Source organism: Lucilia cuprina, chromosome 4 (assembly GCF_022045245.1).
Source record: "Lucilia cuprina isolate Lc7/37 chromosome 4, ASM2204524v1, whole genome shotgun sequence".
Taxonomy (NCBI): domain Eukaryota; kingdom Metazoa; phylum Arthropoda; class Insecta; order Diptera; family Calliphoridae; genus Lucilia; species Lucilia cuprina.
The window spans coordinates 40,402,687-40,427,518 of NC_060952.1; the positions used below are offsets into that span (position 1 = coordinate 40,402,687).

Sequence of the window (24,832 nt, forward strand, 5' to 3'; positions counted from 1 at the left end):
GAAAAACAAAAATCATATGCAAATATTATACAATATTTCATAGTGACAAAAAACACAATAAAAACTTAAATTAGTTTAATGACCAACAATGGCGTAAAAAGTCGTGATGATGAAGACGAAATGATGGTTGTAGTTTTTTTTTTCTACAGAATCCATTATAAACATGAATAATATTCAAAGACAATAAAGTTTGAATTTAATCAAAAATGTAAAAATTTTTGTTTCAAATATCTGTTTGTAGGTTTTTTGTTAAACCGGTTAAAAACTCTATGTTTGTCATCATAAACTTTAATAATATTAAATTTAATGATGAGGTTTTTTTATCTTTTCTGTTGTTTTTTATTATAAGTATTCAAAATGCTAAAATGTTAAAACACATGTAAAAGATTGAAGATGAAATGATAATAAATATTTTTATATTTTTTTACAAATATGTTATCGTGCTAAAATAACTTTAAAGATGTGATCACATGGTAAAAATGTTGAGTTTGATAAATAATAATATGTACAATCATAGTATAAACGATTTTGCTAGAACAATGTCAAACAAGTGTTCAATCTCAGATGTATTCAAAATATTTTTAAAAATTGGTGATAACAGTATTTAGTAGTGGAACACATGTAATCGTTAAATTTTGTTGGAATGCTCTACTATTTCCTGTTGCAAGTCGCATTTTTGCTGTAAATTAAAAAAATGACTAATTAAGTCATCATTATTTTTAATTAATTAATAAATTGGTAAATGAACACGTTCATTTTAGGTTTTTAAAAAAAAATATTTTAACTTTTTATTCGAATTATTTAAAAAAATATGCAATATGAATGAAACCAAATATTATTATTTTTTAAAGTAACTTTAATTCTGATTCATTACAAAGATATTAATATTACGAGGTAAAGAAGTAAAATGTTGTTAAAAAATTTTTTGGAAGAAAAGCTAGTTTTTAGAAAATTTACTAAAGAAAAACTAATTTTCGAAAAATTTTTTAAAGGAAAGCAAAATTTCGGTAAATATACTAAAATAAACTAATATTCCGAAAGGAAATTAACAGAAAATTTACTAAAGAAAAGCAAATTTTCAGAAAATTTACTAAAGAAAAGCAAATTTTCAGAAAATTTACTAAAGAAAAGCAAATTTTCCGAAAATTTACTAAAGAAAAGCAAATTTTCAGAAAATTTACTAAAGAAAAGCAAATTTTCAGAAAATTTACTTAAAAAAAGCACATTTTCAGAAAATTTACTAAAGAAAAACAAATTTTCAGCAAACTTGCTAAAGAAAAGCTAATTTTCAGAAAATTAACTAAAGAAAAGCAAATTATCAGAAAAATTATTAAATAAAATTGATTTTTTGAGAAATTTCTCGAAGAAATACAAATTTTCTCATACCGGAAACAGAAGTTGTAAGCTGTTGTTAAGACATTGAGAATGGAGATCATAGTCAAGCGGATCATTACAGCAAATATGTGAGGGAATATGTTGTTACTCGGACTACATTCATATTTCTGCAAACCATAAGAATAGAACAACAAAAAAAGAATAAGATTATTTCTCCTTTTGGTAAGATCTAGTTTCTATGACTAATTTTAAAAGATTTTAATTAAAAATTTAAACTTTATTACTAAATGTAGGCGTATTAGTGCACACATGGAGTCTTTGTCTTCACTTACATTTACTGTAACGCCATACAAGTGCATTGACACCAACCAGCCAATTTTATTCCTCCAATCTTGTCTCACACTCCATAACCATTAAATTGTGTTTGTTTGTTTTCACAATCTTTAAGTGTGTCGCTGGTACACTAGTAGACGTGTAATCTTTATAGTTTGTTACAACATTTCTCTTGTATGTTGGGGTCATTAGGATTTTGTTACAAATTCTTTGCAGAAGTTGTCTGAAATTAAAGTACGAGTATACAGCATTAATTTATTTCTTTGTTCTACATTTAAGATACAATTCTTTTCTATAGTATTTTGAAGAATGTTGCATTAACTGCATTTGAAATCTTGCTTGTCTTGTTCTTTTTTTAATGAGTTCATCTTAAGTACTTAAAAGCAGGTTTAGTTTAGGTTTAAATGGGGTTTTAAAAATGCGTTTAATTACGAATGTTTGACACGATTTTAACATTTGTACATTTTAACACCTTATAACATTTGTACAAATTTGTTAAGATTTTTTTTAAGATTTTGAAGAGAATGAAAATAAAGGGTGTTTTGGTAAAGATGAACTTATAAAAGAGCAACTAAAATAAGAAAACCTTTAATCCGATACACTGGTTGATCGATTTTATTGCTTTAGAAACTCACAATCATGCTCATGATTTTTTTCTATTAGAAAATATTTCTATCCAAAGATCATAATTATATTGAAAAGTATTTTAAATCATTATTTTAACACGGTGGTGACGTTGGAGGCAAGTACTTACCAGACTCGTTTACAAATAGAATGTTACGTAAGAACTTACTTCGTAAGTAGTTTTATATTTGAACAAAACAAAATTCGAAAACAATTTGTCAAGGCTGTGAAGTAAGTACTTGCATATGTGCAAGTCATGACCAGACTTCTTATAAGTAATGCAGACAGTATGTAGCGACATTAACTAGTAAGTTGTTGAGTAAGCATTTAGAGTCTTTACATTAACTCAGGGATAACAATAGAGGCATTCGCTTACAAATAAGGAGTTAGGTAAGTACTTACAACAATCGCCTGCATATATGAAGTTAAGAAAGTAATTTAGTTTCTGAGGATAAAATTATCTACAAGGATATAAACTCACACTAAGTAATGCAAACGGTATGTACCTAGTCAATAAAAAGTAAGTTGTTTAGCCACTACAATGCATTAAACTGTTAATGCTGGGATGTATTTTTATTATAGAAAATATGAAATGAATTTATTACAACTAAATAAAATTTTTCATATTTTCTATAGATCGTTCCAACATAAATCTGAATAATCTCTAATTAAACATTTATTAACACTTTTACATCTTTAAAATAAATTGTAAGAAATTTTTTTAAAGTCGTTGTCATTTTTTTACATTTTTTTGCATAAAGTGAAAGTTAAGACCAGTTCAACCAGCAAAGCAACAAAAAGTCTCACTGTCTGTCTGTCTGTCCAGCCATTATGTTAAATAAAATTTTAATGTGCAGATATTTTATAAGTATGACGAAAATATATTTATTATCTGCTTATGATTATAAAATAAAAGAAAATCTTCACAAAAATTAAACAAAAAGTATTTTGAAAAAAAAGTTGAAATAACCAGAAGTGGTCAATGAATGGGTATATTTTAACTAAAAGCATAAACCATATGAAAATAATATACAAAATGTGTTCAAAATGCTGTGAATTTTTGTAAAAAATTAAAAAAAATGAAACGTGTTGTTTATGTAAAATATATGATCGTTTATCATTTATTTTTTTGCGCAAATTCATTATTATTTTTTTAATTTTTTATAAAAATATTTTTCCGCTTTTTTTCATTTTAGTTTTTTTTTAAACCATAAACAATTAAATTTATTTAATTTGTTTTTTATATATTACCATTGTAATTAGCAATTTTAAAACATAATTGTGGGAAAACTTGAAACTAGTTTAAATTATTATTCATTCATTCTGTTATCGTGTTACTTAAGTTACTAGACTTTATGGTTTTAGCTTTTTGGGTCTTTGTGTAATATTTGTAATTTTATACATTTTGTGTTAATTAGTTTTTAAGTAATTGTTATGAGTGTTATTTAAAACAAATTGTAAATAAACTAAAAAACTGAAAAATAAAATTTCAATTAAATTGAAGTTGATTTTATAACATAACTAACTCAGTATGAGATTTTCTGCAATTAACAAATTCTGATACTAATTGGTGCTTTTTTTTAATTGAATCAAAATTAAACAAAAATAATTTTAATAACTGATATATAACGTCGGCCTTACTTAGAAGGTGTTAAATAATGACATACAAATAATATATTACGTAAATACTTACTTTTTAGCCTGGACATATGGTTTCGAACTGTATTTTTAACACAAACGAATGAAAACAATTGTGAGGACTAATAATAGACCCCGGGAAGAAAATAATTTTTCTTTGTGAAAATCATTATTGGATGCTTAATAAAATAAGTAAGCAGTTGGGTAATGAGTAATACAGCGAACTAACAAACAATAATCTCAGGTTCGGATTCTGTGTGAACAATTGTTTTTTAAAACAAAATTACTTTTTAACTCCTTATTTGTAAGTACTTATTTAAGTAGCGTGGCAAGTATCTGCCTCCTGTTTATATAACATCAGATCTGATAAAAAAAACGTCGATATCAGATATTTCTGAGCATTTCTGTATTGGGAAAATGTCGGTTTTGTAACTCAGTTTCATGCATGTACATAGGTACTTAAAATTATCGAGTTCCTGTTCATGAGGAATGTAACATCTGGCCTAACAATGCTCCCAAGGTATATGGATTTAGTTTTGTCGAAATTCTGACAATGGATTTTTTATAATTTCACTTTATATAGGAAGGGCACAGTAATTCAAAATTGAATAAACGGACATCAACTCAGTATACGTACAATCATTGTAATCTCGGGCTTACCTATTCTTAGATCGTTTCTCGTTCATCACTCCAAGCATTGACTTCTCTAGTCCATATCTCGTCTAATAGCATTGCATTCGTCACTTTCACTGCTTCTTAAACAATACAGTCTATGATTTTACTCTATCATGATATCAGCCTACTTAATTAACAATAACTTTTACTTAATAACTTTTTAAATTTAATGTATATTAAGTTAATAATATTTCAATATTTCTTCTATTTCCAGGTATGTATATTTCAAATTTACAACGGGTGAGTCTCTTTTCGACTTTAAAACTATATATTATGTACTTTTAGAAATAGAAATACCGATTCTTTAAATAATTTTTGTCGATATTGTACTAAATAAATTTCATATTTTAAATACTTAATTCAATTAACAAAAGTAATTGTAATTTGTAATTGTATCAAATGAATGATTATAAATTACTTATAAATCAAATTAAGACGATGATTGAAACAATTAAAAAATTAATTCAATATCCACATCGTATTACTTTTCATATTGTTGACACATTTGTACAAATAAAGTGATTTATACATCTAAAAATTTTCATGAAAGGTTAACTTTTTAAAATTAAACTATTATTGACTTTTCAAGAATTATAAACATTCATTGCAGAAAAGACTGAAAATATATTTCAATTATCAAAATTTGTAAAAAAAAAAAATAAAAAAAATATTTTATTCCCAAATAACGAATTAATCAGAACAATTAATGTTTATAATTGAGACATGATTAAACATTGATTAATTCATTAATTGTATAAATTAAATATTTAATAAATATAAAATTGATGTTTTATTAATTTGTTAATCAAATGAATTATTAATCGATTGCAATAAAAACTAAAATAGAAAAGTTGGCAAGAAACATTTTTTCGATCAATTAAAAAAGCAATTGTATCAAATAAAAATTTCATAAAAAACTACACTTAGGTTTCAAACAACGAGATAATTAAGACAAATAAATATTGTTTAAATAAAAAAATAAAGAAAGAGAAAAACATGTTAATAAACTACCGATAAACATAGAAAATATCAAAACAAAAAACTAAAATAATAACGTAAGCTGGAAAAATTATTTCAGCCAATTAAAAATTAAATGATTCAATTAAAAATTTAATTAAATTTATCAACAGAAATTAACTAAAAAATATAAAAAAAAATATTTTTCTAAAAATTTCAATTGAAATTTGTAACGGTTTCTAATTAAAAAAAGATCTTAATTTTTTTTATTTGAATAACTAATGGTCTTTTTATAACATTTCCCCCTTTTTTAACCTTAACATTATTTAACAATAAATTTATTGACTAATTATATTTTATGCCATACCAACATGTGGCAAAAACTCTTAGATTTAACATGCCCTAAATATGGACAGAGTGTTAAATTTTCAGCTAAATTTAGCAGCCCAACCTTGTTTGCTAAATTGGATAAGAAAAATAAGACTATTTAGCACAATTTGCATTTGCTTTTATTTACTACCTGGAAAACAAAACTAAAATTGGTCATGTCTTTTAAATTTAACAAATGATTCATATATAGATTCATTGTCTTAATAACTTTTTCATACATTTCTCATACATTTCGAAACAAGAAATCAAAATACTTAACTGCCGTTACTTTGTTGCTATTTTAAATTGGTAGTAATTGTAGTATTTAGCATTAACAATAAATAGCTTCCTATATTTATATATTATAAGTATTTGTTGTTTAGTTGCCAATGAGTTCATGGTCTTTAATTGGATACATGAGGTATATTATTTTGCTAAGGTTTCATTTCTTCTTGATATCTGGTATCTCAAGTACACTACAATTGTTTGCAATTATGAGAGTATAAAATTTTACAATAGTAATTTTACATTTAAGCTAAAATTGTTGACATAAACTTTATTTTTACAATCAATATTTTTTTTAAGCACAACTTTGAAAATTTGCATATAAATGTAAAATAGGTAGGGTGACATATGAAATTTATAGATTTCGTGTATTAGTAATAAAATATTACGTGAATTGCAAAAGATATAAATAGAAGTTAACTTAATAAATTAAGCAAATGTAAGGAGATAAACTAATAAATAATTATATTAAAAAAAAACCAAAACAAATGTCATTATTATTAATGCATTTTTTGTAATTTGATATTTAATGCAAAATTATTATTCGATTTTGCATATTTAGCTATCTATAGTAATTTGTTTTTAAGAATTTACTAATAATATCTGAATATTTTCTAATATATAGTCTCGACTAAAATTTAAAAGTCTAATCTATACTTTGGACAATGAAGAAGTTTTGACTAATTCTGGTCTATAATCTAGACTAAAGTTAAGTCTGAACTATACTCTATAGTTCATATATATAAAGTAAGGGCTATATACTCCACTTTTACCTGACCTATAGTGTATTCTACATTTTCGACTATAGTCTTTAGTTTGTATTACAGTCCAATATATATTGTGGGTTGAACATATTCTAATATATAGTCTAGATCAAAGTTTAACAGTCTAGTCTTTAATCTGGAAAATGATCGAGTCTACAGTTTCAACTATAGTTTATAATCTGGACTTTAAGTCGGTACTATAATTTAGTCTACAGTTTCCAATAGATATTATTTTTTTGATTTTATAGTTAGTCTAACATAATATTCGGAATACAATTGTCCAATTCACAATCGATGTCGTATCGTTGTACCGTTGTATGTCATAAAAAATTTTCAAATAAAATTTTTTTAAACAAAAAACAAATCAATAATAAAAAAACTTACGACATACTATGATTTAACCGTACAACACCGATATATTTGAACAGATATGTAAGTATACTTGACTTTTATTTGACCTATTGTGTATTTTACAAAGTATGGACAATAGTCGAGTCTATAGCTTTGACTTTAATATAGTCTATAATCTAAACTAAAGTTTTGTCTTAGTCTGGACTATGATCTATAGTCTACACTGTGATCCAATGTATAGTCTGGATTATAGTTTAGACAATAGTTTTCACTATATATGTATTAGTTTACAGTTTTGTAGTTAGCCTTACATAATGTACGGACTATATACTTCAACTTTTTCTCACCTCTACATTTTGCCCGTAGTCTTGTCTATAGTCAAGGCCAGTCTGTCCATAGACTGGTCTGACCTCTACATTTCGTACATAGTCTGGTCTCTAATCAGCGCTGAAATGTTGTCTAGTCTGACCATAGACTGGTCCGTAGTCAAGTCTACTGCTTGAACTATGTTTAATCTAATGAACCTATATACATAAAAGTTGTTAAATTAAACCTAGTTCAAAATAGTCAAGACTGAACTATAGTCTAATTTTTAGTCTGAACTATAGTTAGGAATTATAGATAATCCTTAGTAAATTTTGTAGACTCTGCTAATTTTTATTTCTGTTTAATTTATATTTATTGAGGATACAACCCTAATGCTTCATTTCCAACTCATGGCATTTTTGTTTGCATTGAAAAATTCTTCTCGATTCTTCTCTTTAAGCAGTCAACCTTTAATTCTTTAGAATTATTTGCTATATATAGAGATAATTTAATGATACTACGGTGAAAGATCAATACCTTGTGGTAGATGAGGAAAAAAGGAAAAAAATCAATAGGAATAAACGAAAGCATGCAAATTTTGTTTTCTATTTAAATTTTCATCATCAGATGATCAAATAACCCAACATGGCAATATAACCAGACATAACTATTGGATTTCAAACTGCAATCCCCACACATTCAGGATTTTGCCATTTTTTTCAAATTCTTTAAGCAGCAGCTTGGAAAAATAAAGCTCAAAGCAGAAGAAAAAATCAATGAAAAATATGAAAAAACATAATGTTTGATATTTACTTTTTTATTAATTTTTTGCTTTCCTCAAACAACTATCAACATGAATCCTTAAACAAATAAAAAATGTATGATGATTTTTCTTCTTTGATTTTTTAAAATGCTTAGAAACATGAGTTGCAATAATTTTCTTTAACATTTCCATTAACAAATAGAAGAAAACAAAACTGAATTTCTATTTGTGGCATCTACACACATGACTATAATGTTTAAGTTGGTTTTCTTGTGTCTCTAACTATATTCATCACTTAACTGGGGAGTCATTCATTCAGTCAGTCAGTTAGTTAGCCTTTTGGTTACGTCCAGCTATGTATTTCGTCAATTTTGTTTTGCTTATTGTCTGTAAAGGGAAAAAGTGTATGATTACACGCGTTTAGTTGAACCTCATTATGGAAATTTATTACGTGTGGCGGCGACTGGTGATGAGTGACGCCACGGTTTGTTTAAGGTTAAAAAGTCACTAAAGAAGATAAACGGGGGTTTGTTGAAAATGATAGTAATTTTAGTAATCAAATTTTGTATGAAAGAGAATAGTTTATAGTCTGTGGTACAGTCTATAGTCTAGTTTAAAGTCTAGTCTATAGTCTAGTCTATAGTCTAGTCTATAGTCTAGTCTATAGTCTAGTCTATAGTCTAGTCTATAGTCTAGTCTATAGTCTAGTCTATAGTCTAGTCTATAGTCTAGTCTATAGTCTAGTCTATAGTCTAGTCTATAGTCTAGTCTATAGTCTAGTCTATAGTCTAGTCTATAGTCTAGTCTATAGTCTAGTCTATAGTCTAGTCTATAGTCTAGTCTAGTGTATAGGCTAGTCTGTTGTCCAGTTTATAGTCTAGTCTATAATCTAGTCTATAGTTTAGTCTATAGTTTAGTCTATAGTCTAGTCTATAGTCTAGTCTATAGTCTAGTCTAAAGTTCTCTAGTCTATATCTAGTCTATAGTCTAGTCTATAATATATAGTCTAGTCTATAGTCAAGTCTATAGTCTAGACTATAGTCTAGCCTATAGTCCGTTAATAGTCTAGTCTGTAGCCTAGTCGATAGTCTAGTCCAGTTTAGTGTAAAGATTAGTTTCAAGTTAATAGTCTAGCCCGTAATATATTGAATAGTCTTATATAATCTGGAGTATAATCTAGTTCCTATGTACAGTAGTCAAGTGTGTAGTCCAGAGAATAGTAGGTAATATAGTATATACATTTTACTACAGTCTAGTAATTTCTTCAAAATATTGAATCAGCCCTCGTATTTAACTCGTTATAATGAAAAATTTAGGCATAACAATTTTCGTTTTACTATAAATTTTGTTACCAGCATTTCAAGCTTCAAACAAACCTCAGCTCATTTTGAAATTTCAAACCAGCAACAAAAAATTAGAAGCAAAAAACATTCAACACTTGTTGTCTACTTAAGCATTAGCAGCCGATTTTTGCGTTCCATTATTTATTTTTTCCTTTTTCAAAATCATTTTCTTCTTCTATATTTTCCACTTCATTTAGTGGTTTTTAACTTAGATTCTTTAGTTTCGTTTTTCTGCAGCTTTTTTTTTCTCTCCCGTCTGAAAGGTTTTGATCTACAACTACCAGCCATCAATCACGTTTTACATTTGCATAAATCGTCTTTTATAGATGTTGAGATGATGATCATTCAGCGGGTTGGTTGGTTGTCTTTCTAGGTAGTTGGGTTGGTTGCCTGGTAGTTTTTAAATTCTTTCTGGTGTGTAAGATACGACTACTAAAGGAGTTCGTTCCTTTGAATGCAACTGCACACCATGAGATATAGTCTTCTTATTTTTTTGGTTTAACACATGTTGAGTTATTCTAAACTGGTTGTTTTGTTAGTTGGTATTTAGCAGCTGATGTTAAGCTACATATACAAATGTTATATGTTTTTTTCTATTAGTTATAGACAATTTGCAAAATGAGAAATTCTTTTATAGATTTATAGCATGTATTCTTTTTCAAATAGGCTGTATTTGTGAAAAAATCATTTCAAGTCAGGTATAATATTGAAATTAACTTTGTTGTAAGGAAATTTTTTAATAGTTGGTACATTTTGGTATTTTTAAAGAATTTTTTATTTCAATTGGCCTGGCAACTCTTTAGTGAAATAATTTGTTGTACCCGGACTTTTTTTGTCTAAAACATTATTTACATGATAATTTTTGAAATTTAATATTTTTTGTATCGTTTTCAACAGAAACAAAGAAATGCACAAAACAATCCCTCTTTTTTTAATTTTATTGAATTTAGTATTTGACATTTTGCATAATAAAAACTATAATACAATAAGAGTACCAGCAAAAAAAACATATTTTGCAATTGACACGTTTTTGTGCCATATTAGATTTTGCATTAAAAACCCAAAGTGATCGCACTCCTCCGTATGTGATCAATTTCAATAATAAAACGATCACAAAATAAAACCAAGTTTTTGCGCGCCATACACGATCACTAACATACATTTGATTACTAACAATGATTTGAATCAATGTATGTATGTTGTTTATGCAAAAGGGGAGCTGTTTATAAATTTTATGTATTCCAAGCATAATTTTGTATTTACCTATAAGTTTTTATGAGTCCATGTTTGTTTATTGTTGTTGTGTGTAATACATACATATATAGAAAATAAAGTTGGCCATTGAACTTGTCATTGTGTTATTGTTGTTAGAGTTAGGTGTTTGTTTGTTTGTTTGTTTTTATCTCTCTCACAATACCAGCAACAAACTATTGTTTATCTTTTCAACATGTAATAATAAATAAATTTTGAATAGGGTTTTCAATTTAATTGTCTTTAACGGCGTTTCGACAATTTTATGTATAATTTAATTTTTATTATATAAAAAGTTTGGTAAATCAATAGACTATAAGATAGTCCAGAAAAGATCTAGTCAGTAATACATATTATATAGTCTAGTCTGGATTAGATTATAACCCATAACTACAGTTAATAAATCATAATGGACTCGAATGCAGTTCCTGCTATATTCTTGACTAGACCATAGTCTTATCTCTAGATTATTGATATAGAAAACAAAGTCCAAACTAAACATTAATTCAAATAGTAAATGCAACTATAAATAAATCTATAAATTTAAACAAGTAAGAAGTTATAGTCGGGCGAGGCCGACCATATAATACCCTACACCTGTATACGAATAAAATGTGATTTAGTTTTCATAATAAAGCATTAAAGTTAAATTGTACTTTGCCTCAGATATACTTAAGCCATTTATTGTTTAATATAATGGTAAATTCAAGTAAAATTTTGATGGGGCTTTTATACGGGCTAGGGTCAAATGAGGCCCTGTAATTATAAAGTTCATGAGGGTCAGGTAAAACAGACTTCGTCTCTGGCACCATAGGATCGTGTGCAAAATTTCACTGAATTATCTTCAAAATAGAGACCTGTAGTTGATTACAAGGTTTACAAGCCCTATTCGGGGGTTCAGTTGTATGGGGGCTACGTGAAATAATGTGCCGATGATAACTAGTTTCAATAGGCTTTGCCCACGATATAATAAAAGATACTGTGCCAAATGTCATTGAATTATCTCCAAAGTTGCGACCTGCAGTTTGATTATAAGGTTTACAAGCTCTATTCGGGGGTTGGGTGAAATAGTGGACCGATGTTAACCATTTTCAATAGGCTTCGTGAACGATACTACAGAAAATCATGTGCCAAATTTCATTGAATTATCTTCAAAATTGCGAACTGTAGTTTGGTTACAAGGTTAACAAGTCCTATTTAAGGGTTCAATTGTATGGGGCTAAGTAAAACAATGGACCGATCTTAACCATTTTCAATAAGGTTCGTCGCTGGGATAATAAAATTGAATTATCTTCAAAATAACGACTTGTAGTTTGATTACATGGCGGACATAGCTAAATCAACTCAGAAAATGATTTTGATCCGATTGGTATACTTTAAGGTGGGTATAGGACCATATTGTACGTTACAAACATCAGCACAAACCCAATATACCCTTCCCACTTAAGTGGTGTAGCGTATAAAAAAATCAGACTTAAAATCCAACTGTATACTAAGTACACTATAGTTCAAACAATAGACTACTGAGAACAATCTAGACTGCAGTTCAGACTATAATGCAAAGAATAGGCTTGAGTTAATAACATACTACAATTTATTGTACTCTAAATTACAATATCGGCCCTGCACTATATATCAGACTATAATCTGCATTATAGAATGTAGTTTTGTCCAGACTTCAGAATACATTATAGCTTATATTTTACCTAAACTATAATACAAACAATAGACCAGATTATAATTTAAACCATAGACTACAGCCCTGATTACAGACTTTAGTCCATATATTAAACTAAGCTATATCACAGACTATATTGCGGACAATGGACTAAACTACAATCCAGATGATGTCTCCAATAAGTAATGTAGGTATGTAGTTATGGCATACATTACTTTTTAATAAGTCATCATTATCATTACTTCATATCGTTCTGATTACATAGAAGTACTTTAATATTATGTGTTATATAAATACTAACTTATTCATTACTTAGCTTCTGCTTAAAGATATATATAAAATACTGTTGTGTAATTGTTTATTAATGGAGCATTGATTAAGAGAATAGACTAATAAACACAGGAAAGTAATGTAAAAACGTTTTTAAGGCTGGGAAAGTTGATGGAAAAAATTGTAACTTCTTATATTTTGATCACCGTCGAGCAAATATAAATTGTTATTTATACAAAAGAGTAAGTACTTAAACTTTGCTCCAATATTACTTACCTAATTACCAGGAAGTTAAGTTTTTGGTGGTATACTTAACTTTTGTCCAAATCTGAAGAATTCCTAACTATATAATCGAGAATATAGAATTGAGTAAATTATTAGACCATGGGCGACAGAGAGAGAGAGGGTAGTCCATAAAAGTAGCTAAATAACAAAGTTATTGGAACAAGTTCTAAGTGATTTGAAATCACTCATACATACATATATACTTACATTGTATGCGATATTTTTATTTACAGTTTTTACTTTTAAATATTTTACCAACATTGCAACATACAGTGGGATGGATGTCTTGAATTCGGACAACTAAGAGATAATAAAAATATTGATATTTGTATATTAGCCAACCATAACCACCACTGTGCTGCACACAAATCCCTTTAATTCGTATTTAAACCTTGATGGCATTTTAAATAGTTTGTTGCTTTTTTCAAGTAAAATCGTCGGAATATGTGTGTTCGCTTTAAATGATTGTTATTTAAATTGTGTGACCAAGAAGGGTTTCCAAATGCATTTTCAACATTTTACAGACCACATTGTTTCACATAATTTTATTCATCTTTTCCCCATGTATAATGAGTATGTGTGTTTGTTAAACATTATTATAACTTGTACATTAATGCATTTGTTCAATGCAGTTTTACTGGTGTTTTTTATTGTGTATACATACATATATTAAAACAAAACTATATACATACATACCTTCATTTAGTAATTATGGGTAAGGGAGAGACTTTTTATTAGTATTTTTTGTTCTTCGTATTTTATAGGATTTTTCTTTTGTATTTTACATAATTTTTGTATAATCATAAAAACATTCAAATTCCTTTTAGGTTACATACCATTTTAATGTTAATTTTTTACATATTTTTCTTTTTCTTTTTAATTGTTGTTTTTTATTTTCCTAGAGTTTAATTTGTGTAGAAGAACTCCTTTTTTTCTTAGTATGTTATAGTGTTTGTCTAACAATGACATGTGGTGATTTTTATTATATCACAATAAATTTACTTCTATTGTCAAATGTAGTTTCAAATAAGGTTTTATTATGGGCGCCCCCTTTTAAAGAATGTATAGAATTTTTATAATAGTCATAAAAGGAAACTTTTTTGATATTATAAAATTTTATTTATACGATATTTATAGCCAGCGTGGCTTTCTACTTTTGGGTTTTTACTTTTATAAACTTGTTTTAAATAAATTATAAAAACATTAAGAGATATATTAAAACTTATGTTCAAATTCTTTTACGGCTACTTAATGAAATTAATGTAAGGCACGACTCATGAAATCTACATGTAATTGAAATTTTAAAGCTTTCTTAAATAATTTTCATTTTCTGTGATAAACTTCATGAAAGCTATAACTGAAATTTTAAAGCTTTCTCAAATCATTTACATTTTTTTATAAATGCCTTATAATATTAATAAAAAATAAAAAAGCTATAAATTAGCTTAAAGCTTTAGGTTGATACGAGGTCACTAACTAAAATTTTTTAATGTTTAAAAAATGGTAAAATTGTCAATACAAAAATTCAAAGCTTTTTTAAAGAAAAGTATAAAAGCTTTTGGAAAATGTTCAAAACTTAAAAAAAGTTTATTTTGTCATAGTTTTTATGAAAACTGTACAAATTTTCTATTGAAAACTTAAATTTTTTTAAATTTTTATTGAAAATTTTAAACTTTTAAGAAAGTGTTTACTAAAAGCTTTTAGTTTAAAAGCTTTAGCTTTTAAACTTTTAAGAAAGTATTTACTAAAAGTTTTTAGTAAATACTTTCTTAAAAGTTTAAAATTTTCAATAAAAATTTAAAAAAATTTAAGTTTTCAATAGAAAATTTGTACAGTTTTCATAAAAGCTTTAAATTGTTTAAACTTTTCTTATAAAAAAAATCATTAAAAAACTTCAAACAGCTTAAATTTTTTATATGAAATTAAAAAGTTTTATTGCCTCAAAATTTTCTTAAGACATTTATGTTAAAACTTTTTAAAAACTCAAAGTTTGTTTTAGAAAATTTCAATAATTTCCTAAAAGCTTTAAGTGTTTTAAAACAAAATGTCGATGCCTTAATAACAATTTTAACAATAATTTTCAGGAGTTTTTTAAAAGATGAAAGTTTTTTATATAAAATTTAAAAGTTTGTTTTCTTATAGAATATTTCAAAGCCTTTATAAGAAGTTAAAGTTTTAATATAATTGTCACAGGTTAAAGATATCAATAGAAAAAATGCTTCAAATTATTAAAATTTCCCTTTAAAAGGCACGAAACAAGAGCACTATTAAATCTTTAAATTAAAAAAAATCAAAGTTTTTATTAAATTTTATTTTTTATTTTTATTCAATAAATTGAAAAAAATTTAAAAAGTTTCATAAAAGCTTTAAGCTTTTTATTAAAAATTTTGTTTTCGATAGAACATTAAAAACTAGCAAAACATTTATTAAAGGCTAAAGTTTTAAGTAGAAAATTTTTAAGCTTTCATCACTGAATAGAAATTAAATTTCAATAAAAAATTGTATAAACTCTAAGGTTTCTAAAAATTGTTCAAAGCTTTAGGAAGAGTTCAAAAAAATTCTAATAGTAATTTTAAACTTTTAATATAATTTTCATAAAAGCTTTAAATATTTTGAACATTTTAAAGCTTAATTCATTTTAAACCAAAAATTAATATTTTCTAAAGAAAAATTTCGGTAATTTTATTAAAACTTAAAAAATTACTTATATTTAACATTTGTATTTTATATGGAAAATGAAAAGATTATAAACATTCTCTCCATAAATCAATTTTCTTTACACTTTTATATTAACAAAATATTCTTTTTTTTTAAAGCTCATAACTAATTTCAAATATGTTTTATATAACAATGATTTGTCACATTTAATATAGTAAGTAGAAATAAAATCAACATCAAAATGTCAAACAGGATTAAAAAGTCACTGTAAATTTATGTAAAACATACAACGTCATCATCATCATCATCAACACCGTAAAACACTTCCGCCTTGTCTGATCAACAAACACCTCGGAGAAAAAAAAAATAAATAAAACTGAAGAAAGTGGTGGGGAGATATGTTGTATAAACCATACAAAATTAATACAAACATAATTAACAGGATAATATAGAGATTTAAGGTTTCAGCATGACTAAACTTAAAATTTCCTACTTTAACTTTATAAAAACTCGCTCATTTCACAACAAATAGTCTGTGAACTTTTCGGACTGGTCAAGACTCTAGTAATGAATAATTGGAAAAACATACATATTTTGAATACTATTTTCATGATGCCTTCTATAGTTACTAAACATTGGAATCATGCATAATAGCACAAAAACAGTTGGAGGGGAAAACAAATCTTAGAAATAAACAAATGCGTAGGAAGGTTTGTTGGCTGGCTGGCTGGTTGCTTTGCAATATGGTTGGCTGAATCATTTCTGTGTAGAAATAAACGAGCAAAAAAAATTATAGTCTTAACAACTAAATGAAAATAAAACGTTTATTAACATTGTCAAATAAATTCAGTCTTTTTATACTTAAATTACCAACAATATGTAAAAGAGAGGGGCACAAAATACATTGAAGAAATACACCATATGGCTCGTGTTTTAAGCCCGCATTTTGTGATTACGATTGGGGCTGGTTTTGTAAGCGTCATAAAATCTGGCAACAAACTTAAAATTATTTCTAATGATGTGGCAAAGACAAACGGAAAATACAAAAATTAAACTTGAAATAAATTGTGATATAAATGTTTATTTAGTAAATGGCTTTTTTTTTTTGAGTGTGTAAGTGTGTGTTATAAATTGAATGGGATTTTATATGAAATCAAATTTAAACATTATGTAGACAAGATTTGCAAAAGAAAATAAAAAAGAAATCCTGCTAAAATCAAACTCTTTTTTACTGTTGAATATCTGGTATAGAAAACAAGTTTAATGAAATTTGTTGCAAAGTTAAAACGAAGTTAATGAACCTTACATTACGAAAATAATTGAAAAATTAACAAATTTGTTAAGAATATTTTTTTAGCTTTTTTTCTAAGTTTTAATCTTCAGTAAAATCTTTATTTATAGTTAAAAATTTCCTAAAGAAAGCTTTAAACTATAAAAAAATGCTTTATAATTTGTATGGCAAATGTTAAAGCCTTAGAAAGTTATAAATTCGTACAGAATATACAAATCACGCTTTAGAATTTCCTTTTTAAGCTTCAGGCTGCAGTAAAAGGTTAAAAAAGCTTTTTTATAAAAATAATTCAAGTTTTTATAATAATTGATTTTGGAGCTTAAAAAGCTTTTACTTTTTTTGAGTAAAAATGTCAATATTTAATGATTTTTTTTAATCTTTACAAGAAATAGTTAGTTAAGGCTTAATACAAGCTTTATATATTATAAAGAGTTTTGTAAAACTTTATTGAAAGCTTTAGAAAAAGATTTATATTCTCTGTTGATAAAATCAAAGTTACTACAAGCTGCTTGAAATAGTAAAAAATATATTTTAAGCTTTTCATTATCTGTAGGAAATACCCAGGTATTTAGCAATGTTTTACATTTGATATAGAATATGTAAAAGCTTTTTTCTTTAAATAGAACATATTAAAAAATTTACGTTTTCTAAGAAAATGTTTAAGCTTTTACTGTTATTTTAGAATAATAAAATCTGTACTTATTTCATATAGAAAGAATATGATAAAAATAAAGCTCAACTTTTGTGAATGTGTTACATTTTCGACATAATACTTAAAAGCTTTTATGAAAATTTTTTTTGTAAAACTTTAATAAAAAGTTTATATATCCTTTAAGAAAAAGTTGCTACAAAAACTTAGAAATATTTGACAACAATTTGAAAAGCTTGCATTTTCAAAAACTTAAGTAAAGCTTCTTCTCTCCAAATAAAGCTTTCTTTAAGAAAAGTTTAAAGTTTTAAAAAAGCTTTGCATTTTCTCAAAAAGTGAAAAAATAATAATAATAAAAAGCTTTGTTTTCAATTGAAAGTTATAAAGCTTAAATAATTAAGTTTATAGTCATGTCTCAAAGTCACTACAATCTCCCATAAAAAAATATTGATATAAAACAAGACTGAGAAAAAAAATAAACTAAAATGAAACGAGCAAAAAATCTCCAATTCAGTCTGAAACAGCCGGAGGGGCGTATGAGTAGTTAATGTTTAAATGTTGAAGTTGCTGTAGTTGTGGTTGCTCTTGTTATTGTTTTTGTTGTATTTTTCATGCATGCATGTATTCATGCAATACAAGTACTTGTACATCACTCTGTTTTTTTGTTAATTTTGTTCCTTGTATCTTAAAGTAAGAGTTAACAAACTACAATCCTCAAGTGGGCAGTCAGCAGCAGCAGTTTATTTTGTAGCTGCAACATCAACAACATATTAGAGATTTTCTTTCTTTCGTTTTTATTTAGTTAATGTTTTTGCTGATTTTTTGTGTTTGACGATTTTGTTTTTTTTTTTCGTCTTCTCTTTATTATTTTTATTTAAGTCATCTTAACATTATAGACAACATTTTAACAACCGCAAACAACCAGTCAATAAGAGCAATCAAGATCGTCATCCTACACGTACGTTTCGTACTACGAACGAGTGTACATGTGGCTGGGGCTCTGAGACAGACTTTGGGATGGATTGCTTGGTTACACGTATATTGAACATTAAAACATACATACATATAGTATAAAAGAAAATTGCAAAAAATAACACATTTATAGTAAAAATTACAGAAATTTAAAAGACTGACATAAAATGTCCTAGGAATTGGACTAGTGTGACAATTCCTTTTTTGTAAATTTCCAATATTAATTAATAATTTTTTTGGTTTGAAAATTACCTTATGAAAAAATTCTTTTACATATCTGCTTTAGTTTAGAGTTTTCCCTCTGTTTTATTGGATTGTTGCTTGTATTATTGTCATAGTTTTTGTTGTTGTTTATATTCCGAATATTGTAGTGGCTTTTAAATGCAATTTATGTTCTTTATTAATGATCATCGTGGTGTTACATGAAAATTGACTATTGACAGCGTAAAATATATTATTGTACAAGTATCTCCTATCCTATTGTTGTAGATACATTTATTGTATGTTGTTTAGCTGTTGATTTCATTACAATCGGTCATCATCGTTTGTTTTTCCACCTTTATTTTTATTAGATTTCATCATTGTAACGCATACAGTCATACAACATATGTTTAAACATTTATTTGATGAAAATAGAAAACTAAAAACAGTTTGTTAATTTCACTCAAAGTAAATATTTTAAGGAAATTTTTCATACATTTTCTAAAATATAAAAGCTTTCTGTATAAAATAGATTAAATAGAAACTAAATACATACATATGTATGTACATACAAAAAATTTAGTAAAAGCTTTGCATTTTATTCTAAAAGCTTTACTGAAGTTTTTCACTGTTAATTTAAATTAATATTTTACATTATAACAGAAAATCATAGAAGTTTTACAACTTTGTGCTAAAAATTTAAAAGCTTTTATCCAAACTTTAAATTTCTATAGAAATTTATAAATTTAAGCTTCGCATTTTAGATGGAACATTTCCGTACAAGTTTTCTATGTAGGTGCAATATAAAAAGGTAAAAAAAAACTTTGCATTTTCTACTGCAAATTTTAAAGCTCAAGAGAAAAGTTGTTAAAGAATTTAATAAATCTTTTAAATTTTTTTTATATTTAATTTAAAGCTCTAAAAAAGTTTACGTATCAAATGTTTTTAACGAAAACTATATTATTTCTCTGGAAAATTCACAAAGCTTTACCATTAACTTGATATTTTCCACATAAAGTTGTTAAGTTTTAATAGAAGCTTCAATTTAAACTTTATATTTACTGCTGAAAATTTAAAAGCATTTACTTAAACACTAAATAAGAAAATTAAAACTTTTTAACAAAAGCTTTACGTTTTCTATACACAATTTGAATACTGTGTTAAAAGCTTTTTCATTTTATACGTAAAATGTTAAACTCTATCCGCAACTTTACGTTTTATTACAAAAGATTTGAAGGTTTGAGAAACATTTTTCTCCTTTATAAAAAATATTTTTGTTTTGTGTTAAACTTCTTTAACTTTAGTAAAAGCTCTTCTTTTTCTTTTTATTTCAAAACTTTACACATTTAAAGGTAATTGTTAATGCTTTCGAACGATGGATTAAAATCGCTAAACTAATCATACATGAAAGCTGCACGCTGCGAATAACTCATTATTCTTGTACAATATATTTAACGAAAATGGTAATTCGCCACTTTTTGGGAAAAAAATGCGTTTTCCGTTTTACGCGATATATTAGAATTTTTCAACCTCAGGTTTTGATCGCATCTTTGTTACTGGTACAACCAACAATTAAATTACAATAAATGAACTGAAATTAATTCCAATTTCGTTGTCTTTTATTTATCATTCTTCTACAAACTACATTTGCTTGGAGTGTCTGGCTGAGAGTTGCTAACATTTTCTCATCTTCCATCCACTTCTACAGTCCAAGTTAACATTGATCCATCGATCCGGATAACATTGGGAAATATTAATATTCTCAGAGATTTCCAGTATATTCCAAGGAATTGACTTAAAAGGTTTGTTGTAATTTGCTTAATTTATTTGGATTTGATAGTGCTAACGCAAGAGTGTTTTAATAGCATTTGCTTTGTCCATTTGAAGACAATAAATGTATGATTGTGACACGGAAGAATTATTAATTTAATTTATTAATTTAATTATAAAAAAAAAGAATTAAGTACAAGTGCTTATGATTTTAATAAAAATAAGGTGCGTGAGCAATTTTAGCAACAATTATAAGCGATTAATGGGACAGTTCTACGAAAAATTTCAGAGAAAAATGAGATTCGCTATACGCTGGTGAGTTAAAGAATAAAAGAACCTCGGAATAATTAGTTTTTAATATCTATACGATATAGTTCAAAAAAAAAATAAAATAAAAATTTTAATAAAAAGGTACAAAGTTCAACCATTTCCAACAGTTGGAGACCTTTATTGGAGACTTTACATGCATACGTTCAGCTATTTAAATAACTATTTTTTTTGCTCATTTTTGTAACATATATTCAGCTATTTAAATATATATTCTCTTTGGCTTGTGTTTACTAAAAATCTTCTACGAAATTGAAATCTTCTGATCTCTTTCAATTGTACACTTTTCATATTCAGGTATTCAAATAACTATTCTCTCGGCAAAATTTTTGGTATTTTTTTGTCGTACATTTCTCTGTTAGTTTCTTGTAATTTAAAGAGTTCAAATTACTTTTTTTTTGATAAACAGTTATTTTCGGTTATTGCTTCATATATTGCTCTTAAGAACGCTCATTACCTGCATAGGCAACTTCGTGATTAACCAGGCATGTAAATTTTTAATTTGTACTTAATTCTATTTAGAGGAAAGATTAAACTTTCTTTTACAATACTAAATTCCGTTCATTTGTCTGTAAACAAATGTGGATCTCTTTATATATATAGATATTACAGAATTTACCATCCCTGCAATATTACATTTTTTTAATTCTCCCTCTGTTTATTACATACTCTCACATTGGAACTCTAGTATTGATGTTGTAATCATTTGTTTGTGATCGAACAATTGTGATGAATATTATAGCATATTTCGTTTATCTATGAATATATGGTATTTTGGTTTGAAATTTCTGCAAAAAAAATACAATATTCACTCGATAGTAATTCTTAATACATAGTTAATTTTTCTTTATAAATTCTATGTGAAATTTTTCAATAAAAAAAAAAAAAAAAATTACCTACGAAAGTTTCATAAATTTCTATTATAAAGTTGACCGCTTGTTTCTTTTCTTTTATTACACTGTGAGAACAAATATTGTCGTGCTATATATTGTCCGTACGCTACTCGACTATCTTGATCATTTTTATTTGCTGTTAATCGGCTCTGAAGGGAGGTTTCACTCTCTTTTAGAATTGGATTCGACTGTTCGTACGGTTCTTAAAGTGTTAAATATTTAATGGAATTCCAATAGCCTATATTTTAATAGGTTATTAATCTCTAGTTCTTACAAATGTTTCTAGTGTTGAAACATATCTTTAATTTCTATTTGAATTCTCATGAATAATTTCTTATTAGTTTGCACAGAAAAAATAAAATCAGATCTTAATCACGAATAAATTTTATTATTTATTATAATGTTCTATTTCTATTACTAACTATTTTATTGAAAATTTAATAAATTAATCCTAAAAAAAAAAAAAAAACAAAACATTGAATTCATAAAAATTCGAATAATCTTAGATTATTCTTAATCAATCTTCTAACTAAAATTTTTTGTAACAATCTGTGGAGATTTCCATCTTCTGTATATCGATTGCCCACATAAACATTTTCATTGTATCTTTTGTTCAATATTTCGGAATAGTAATAGAAAATCCAAACTCTATTGATCATTTGAATCTATTTTATACATATATGCCATTTCTGTTCAATCTCACCTGAATTCAATCACTACTTCACAAACTATGTCTTTGGACAACTTTATTCGCTTAGCAGATAGTTTGGTGGAATTCGATTCTGAGTTTAATGAAAACAGACTTCCCATATCGTCATGTCATGCTGTGGAAGTTCATAAACTTGAGATCAAATCCACATGGTCTAGAATTAAGACGGCATATGACAAATTTTTAGCGGACAGAGATAATAACGACGACGAAGATGATAGCCCGTTGATTTAGACACGTTCCGTACTAAATACAAGACCACCTATATAACTTATTGTAATCTGCTGGCAAAACTTTCGGAATTAGCTGAGAAACTTCGACAAGATGCTTCCTCCAAATATGATAGTTCCCCTATTCCTACACATTCAATAGAAATCAGTCGCTTAAATACGGATTCTTATAGTTTCAATTTACCACCATGTGATATTGAAGTATTCAATGGAGACTATATGCTATGGCCTACATTTCGTGACTTGTTCACGGCCGTATACATAAAGAATTCCAGGTTAAGTTCTGTTGAGAAACTATTTCATTTAACACAAAAAACTTCAGGAGAAGCCCGTGAAATTGTACAAAAAAGCCCATTGACAAATATGGGATTTGACTTAGCCTGGACTAATCTTTGTACACGTTTTGAAAATCGTCGAATTTTAGTCAATTTGCAATTGAAAGTCCTTTTTAATCTTCAGTCGATTTCATCCGAATCCGGAATTGCACTCAAACAACTGCAACGCGATATTAATTCTAGTATTTCGGCTCTAAGATGTACGATATCGATGTTGAAAGTTGGGATCCGATATTCGTTTTTTTGTGTTCAAATCGACTCCCTGACACTACTCTTACATTGTGGGAACAAGGTCTGACAGATAAAACTTAGCATTCCTAAATGGGCAGATCTTGACTCATTTCTGACAAATCGGTATCGGACACTTGAATCTGTAGCAGAGTTGCGTAAAACAAATACGAACTCCAAAGTATCTCTTTCGACAAGAAAAATTAACAGTTTTCAAAATAATATAGCAGCTCCAAGATGTCCTCTTTGCCCCAATGAATTTCATGTAATAAGAAAGTGTCCAAGGTTTTTAGAAATGGATTACCCTCAGAAATTCGGTCTAATAAAAAAACTAAGTCTATGCCTAAATTGTTTTTCAAAATTACATTTAGTTAAGAATTGCAATAGTAAGAATAGTTGTGGTCACTGTAGAAAGCGTCATAATACCTTGCTTCACAGGGATAACTCTGACCCTAACGAGTTAAGTGAAGGTACCACTTCAAATTTAAACCCAAACTCAATACCTTTCGTACAAAGTGATAGTGATCCAACTACATCCACAACAAGTTCAGGAGTTTCGATACAGAATTGTTTTTCAATGAATTCGAATGGTGTCCTTTTAGGAACTGCCATAGTTAACATTAGTCATATGGACGTAAAGTTTCGGGCACGTGCTCTAATTGATTCGGGATCAGAGGGAACTTTGATATCCGAACGCTTGTTCAACCGATTAAAATTGCCATTTAGGAAGACAACAGCTACAATCTCAGGGCTAAACAATACAGTATCTGCTACTGTACGGAAAGAATGTTGCTTTGGCTTAAGTTCTCCTTTGTATAGTGGAAGTCAAATTTCTGCAAAAGCTTTAGTTGTTCCCCATTTAGCAGAAAATATTCCGTCACAAACATTTCTTCCTTCATCATTCTCGGACTTACCTAAAATTCCTCTTGCTGATCCTTTATTTCATAACAGTGCGAAAATTGACATTTTGTTAGGTGGCGATTTGATTCCTTCAATTATGTGTTCCGGAGTAAGGACGTCTGTTTGTGGATCTTTAATGGCTCAAGAGACCATATTTGGCTGGATTCTAACAGGGCCCGATTCGACAAAATCTACAAGTTCAAATTCAAATATTGTTTCTTATTTCTGTGAAATTGCTTTGGACAAGGAAATTTCCAAATTTTGGGAGGTGGAGGATCTTCCTCGGGAAAGGTTTATATCTCCATCAGACAAAAAGTGTGAGGAATTATTCAAAATGACGACAAGGAAAAGTCCGGAAGGAAGATATATCGTTTCTTTACCCTTCAAGGAAGGATATCCTGAGAAATTGTGCTTAGGTAAATCTCGGAATAGTGCTTTGGCT

At 27.1% G+C, this 24,832-nt stretch overlaps 1 protein-coding gene across 3 annotated transcripts in view; it reads left to right on the forward strand.

Moving 5' to 3' along the window:
- The window catches only part of LOC111690997 (cadherin-99C), a 199,427-nt gene that overhangs the window by 29,451 nt on the left and 145,144 nt on the right, over positions 1 to 24,832 (forward strand). The window contains exon 3 of one of the 3 annotated variants that reach the window (XM_046948607.1): positions 4,820 to 4,845. The exons of the other annotated variants lie outside the window; for them this stretch is intronic. The gene's annotated coding sequence lies outside the window, so the exon portion shown is untranslated. The remainder of the gene's footprint in view (positions 1 to 4,819; positions 4,846 to 24,832) is intronic. 3 annotated transcript variants of the gene reach the window in all.